The sequence below is a fragment of the Phoca vitulina genome, unplaced genomic scaffold (genome assembly GCF_004348235.1).
Source record: "Phoca vitulina isolate PV1807 unplaced genomic scaffold, GSC_HSeal_1.0 scaffold106, whole genome shotgun sequence".
NCBI lineage: Eukaryota > Metazoa > Chordata > Mammalia > Carnivora > Phocidae > Phoca > Phoca vitulina.
Genome location: NW_022589809.1, coordinates 1,419,878 through 1,424,286, shown reverse-complemented (window position 1 = coordinate 1,424,286; position 4,409 = coordinate 1,419,878). Strand labels below are relative to the sequence as shown.

General features: G+C 63.9%; 1 protein-coding gene across 1 annotated transcript in view; it reads left to right on the top strand.

Annotated features, from left to right (window-relative positions):
- Positions 1-356: 356 nt before the first annotated feature.
- Positions 357-4,409, top strand: part of ARF1 (ADP ribosylation factor 1) — a 13,880-nt gene continuing 9,827 nt past the window's right edge. Inside the window, exon 1 of the mRNA XM_032397873.1 lies at positions 357-464. The gene's annotated coding sequence lies outside the window, so the exon portion shown is untranslated. The remainder of the gene's footprint in view (positions 465-4,409) is intronic.

Sequence of the window (4,409 nt, the reverse complement as noted above, 5' to 3'; positions counted from 1 at the left end):
GCCGGGACCTGCCGGGTCTCGCGGCGACCGCCTGGTCAAGAAGGGGACAGGCAGCCTCTCATGCACCCTGGCGCCGCCTCTCCCCGGCCGCCGCGTCCAGCCCCGCCTCAGTCTCTGCATCTGCAAAATGGGTAGGTGGGTCCAACACCGCGCGGTCCGGGAGAAGCGCGGCGCAGGCGCAGGCGGACTCCGTCCCGACGAGTGCAAGCGGGTGCGCACGCGCAGCGGCGTGAGGGGCGCGGCCCAGGGCGGGGCGGAGTCCCTGTCCCCGCGCGCTCGCCCCCAGCCCAGAGTCTGCGCGTGCGCGCTGTGGCGGGGATGGGCGGGGCCGCAGGCGGGCCCGCCCCGTTCCCCAGCGTTCCCCGCGGCAGCAGGCACTGACGTGGCCGCCGTCAGAGCCGCCATCTTGTGGGAGCGAAACCAACGCCTGGCTCGGAGCAGTAGCCTCGCCGCGGCCGCCGAGGGTGAGGCGCCGGGCCGGGAGCCAGGGGCCGGGGCCGGGCGGCGGGTGGCGGGGACAGGCCCGGGCCACGGGAGGCCCTGCCCACCGTGGCGGCGGGGCGGTGAGGGCCGTGGTGAGGTTGGGCCGGGCCGGGCGGGGGCCGAGTGAGGCTGGGGCGGTGAGGCCCGAGGCCCGGCCGCTGGCCGCGGCCGGCCCGGGGGCCGAGGCGGGGCGGGCGCGGCGAGCTGGGCCGGGGGTCGAGACTGGGGAGGGGGTCGAGTCGAGGCGGAGGTCGAGCCTGGGATGAGGATCGAGGCGGGGAGGGCGCAGAGGGCTGGGCCGGGGGTCGAGGATGGGCTGGGGGTCAAGTGGAGGCCGGGTCGAGGCGGGGGAAGGGGACCGTGACCGGGCCTGGGGTCGAGGCGGAGGGGTGGGGGGCAGGGCCGCGGCGAGGGCTGGGAGCCAAGACCCGGCCGGGAGCGGGGGCCAGGGCGGGGGGCGGAGGCCGGGGCCCGGGGTCGGTCGCACCGCCGGCCCCCCGAGCCTCTCGCCGCGGTCTCGCGCCCCCCAGAGCCGCCGGGGTGGACGCCCGGAAGTCCGGCCCAGGCCGCGGGCTCCCCAGGAAGCTCTGCTTCCTGCTCCGCCTGCGAAGCCTCCCGCTTCGGGGTCTCGAGGACCAGGAAACTGAAGCTCGCGGCCCGGGACGCCGCCAAGGTCACGCGATGGCCAGGGTTTGAGCCCAGTTCCTGTTGGCTCGGAGGACTGGGGTGGGGCGGGGCCCGCGTTCCCGGACCGGTGCGGTGGGGCGGGGTCCTGGGGTCCGAGCGGGAGCACCTGTGGCCCCAGGAGGCTTCGTCTGCCCGCCCGGCGCGCCCGCGGCGGTGCAGGGCCCCGTCATCAGAACTTGCCGCGACCCGGCAGTACTTCCTGGCTGCCGTTGGCAAAGAGGAGAACACCCTTTCTTCCTAGTTGGTGAATCTCATGCACCTGTGGGACGGCTTGTCGGGGTCGGGGCTGCCGCCCCAGCCCTGTGCCCCAGCGCTTACTTGTTGCACAGTCGGGGTGCTGGTGGGGCGTGTGAAATTGTAGCTGGTTCATGCCCAGTCCGTAGCGGTAATGGGTGGTCAGTTCACACTGCCCTCTGAGCTGGGTGGCACCCTCCCGTTTCCTCAAAACCGAGTTGCCATCTTCAGTGCTTGAGCGGAATTGCACGAGAAGTCGTCGGCAGGCGGAGGGAGTGCGGGGCCCTGGCGTGGTCCCGGAAGTCGAGGGCCGCGTCCTCTCGTGCCGCTGCCGTTCCGGTGGGCAGCTGCAGTTCTCCTTGCGGAGCTGGGAGTGAGCGGTCAGCACTTTCCCTGCCCGCGGCTGGCATGGCCGGGGCTGGTTTCCGGCTGTGTGCGTCCGTGCAGCGCGACTTGCGCGGCTGTGTGTGGCCTTGCCGAGACCCTCCGCTCCCGGTGTGACCTGTGGGGCTGCCGGGCGTGTGCTGCTGTCTCGTAGGGTTTTCCCCAGCACGCGAGCGGCCACATCTGCCGCCAGCTGGGTCCAGCGTTGGAGGGAATTGAGTGTGTATGTGTTAGTCCTTTCGTGGGAGCGTCCTGTCGTCCTGTAAAGGTGTGTCTCGTTACAGTGGGCTGAACTTGGTGGGCCTCCTCAGGGGCGCCTTCGGGAACGCCTTGTTGAAGCCAGTCCTTGCCACTTGGTCCTCACGGCTGTTTCCCGGGAGGCTGCCTTCACAGGCAGGTGTTCAGAATTACTACCTGAAGACTTGAAATAGTGGGTTTGGATAGTGGCTGACTCACATGTTGTCTGATCACCTTTATTAGTGGAAAGCAGACACGGGTTGTGTGCTCCTCACAGTCCTGGTTTTTCAGTCCTGGGTCGAGCTGTTGGCCGTGTCTCTTCCATGAGATGAAGAGGACACTCTGGCTTGCTAGGCCGCCGCTCCCAGAGCCTGGACGGGCCTGCAGGCACGGGAGGGTACCCTCTGCTCTCCTGCTTGCTTCAGTAACCCTTGGTGTGGGGCCTCTGCTGCTGAGACCATCCCCTCTCTGGGCTCACCTTGTGCAAGCTCATGAACAGTGTAGGAACTTGCTTTGAGAAAGTCAGTCCGTGTTCTGCAGACTCTTTCAAACGAGGATGGCCCTGATAACGTGAATTTCAGTCTGCTCTCCAAATGTGCCGTTCCTTCCTTGGCTTCCTAAAATTAGATAAGAACTTAGATCTTGTGCTCGATCTGCTCCTCATTGGTGTGGAGGGTGTTCAGTCTCTTAGAAACGATTTTGATCCAGTAGTGGTTCGTATGTAACTCTGCCTAGTGGCAAGGAAAGGACAGCTTTGGGAATGTGTGCGAGAGAAAGTGTGATATTGAGTATATGAGTGTGTGTGGGGGAAGGGGTGGGGAGTCCAGAGTGTGTGTGTTTGGGGGGGAGAGGTGATGAGTCCAGAGTGTGAGTGTGTGTGTTTGGGGGGGAGGGGTGGGGAGTCCAGAGTGTGAGTGTGTGTGTTTGGGGGGGGGGGTGGTGGGGCCAGAGTGTGAGTGTGTGTGTTTGGGGGGGGGGAGGGTGAGTCCAGAGTGTGAGTGTGTGTGCGGGGAGGGGATGATTTTGGGGGTGAAACTTTGCTGAAAATCATTACAGCGTTTAGCGTTTGTCTCTGTCAAAGCGATGGAAGGTTTGCCGGTTCCTGGGTGAGGGAAGAAAATGTATTTCGTCCCCAGTCGCCTGTACCTGAGGGCAGGCCCCGTGCTACGGGACATTGCTGAGATGCACACGCTTGCCCAGAGCAGCTGACCGGGTCTCTGCAGGCCTGGCTGCCTCCCTGGAATGTCAGAGGCTTGTCAGACTGCCCCGGCATGAAGTTCGTTGTTGACCTGATGGGTTCTTCCTGACAAACTCGGTTTTTAGGAAAAGCCTGTTTGTAGATGTGTGTGATTAATGCCTATGGGCTGTGGTAGATGCGCTTGTATGGCTTTTCCTCCGCTCCCTGACGGTTGGTGTTGTGGGTGCCCAGGCACTGGCAGAGCGCAAGGCTGAGGCTGGGTGGGCGTGCAGTGCCCTGGCCGTGGGCAGAGCAGGAGTGTGGCTGGGGAGGGGCGCGGGGACAGCAGCATACAGGTCTGTGGGAGAGACAGAAAGGCCCCCCCCCCCCCAGCCCCGGACAGGGGGCAGTAGCTGCAGGGGCCCTGCGGCGGGAGCACACCTGGTGGTTTGGAGGCCTGCTGCGAGCCAGTGGGCCCAGCCCCGCAGAAAGGGGATGTCAGGGATTTCTGGGACTGGGAAGAACGCATTCTCTGTGACCTCACGTAATTGAAAAATCTCGATTTCCTAAACGTAAATGTGTTTTGTGTACGGAAGCAACACTTTTTTTTTTTTTAGTGTGGTTTTAATAGATGTTCTGCATTTTCCAGGAATGCAGCTACCTTGTAAATGAAGGGAGGTTGTACTTTGTTCTTTGTAGAACCTTCCCAAGAGTTGCTCTCTGTTTCCAGGAGAAACTGAACTGCTCCGTGGACACAGCCACCCTCAGGATCTGCCCCCCTGCCACATGCTGTAATGGTGTGCATTTGCAGCATCTCTGGCAGGTGGTTCTGCGGAGTTTGCAGTGGTCGTACCCAGTATGGAAGCGCACGTTTGATAATGAGTCCCTGCCCTTTAGTTCCCTGTTTCGTGACAGATGGAGCAACATGCTGGGTTTTCGGCAGTCCAGGGTGTGTGCTGGTTGTGGCGGCTGCCGGCTTCCTCTGGAGATGGCAGCATGGCGCTGTGAAACCGTGGGGGTGTCGGCCCTGACTTCTCTGAAGACCCTAGCTTGGCATGTGGTGCGCAGGCATCTGACTTGACCAACAGGCCACAGGCTCCAGGACCTCCTGGCCGATCTGGGTGGTTTGCAGGAGGCTCGGGGACCTCCTGGCCGCTCTGGGTGAATTTTTCAGGAGGGCTCGGGGGCCTCCTGGCCGCTCTGGGTG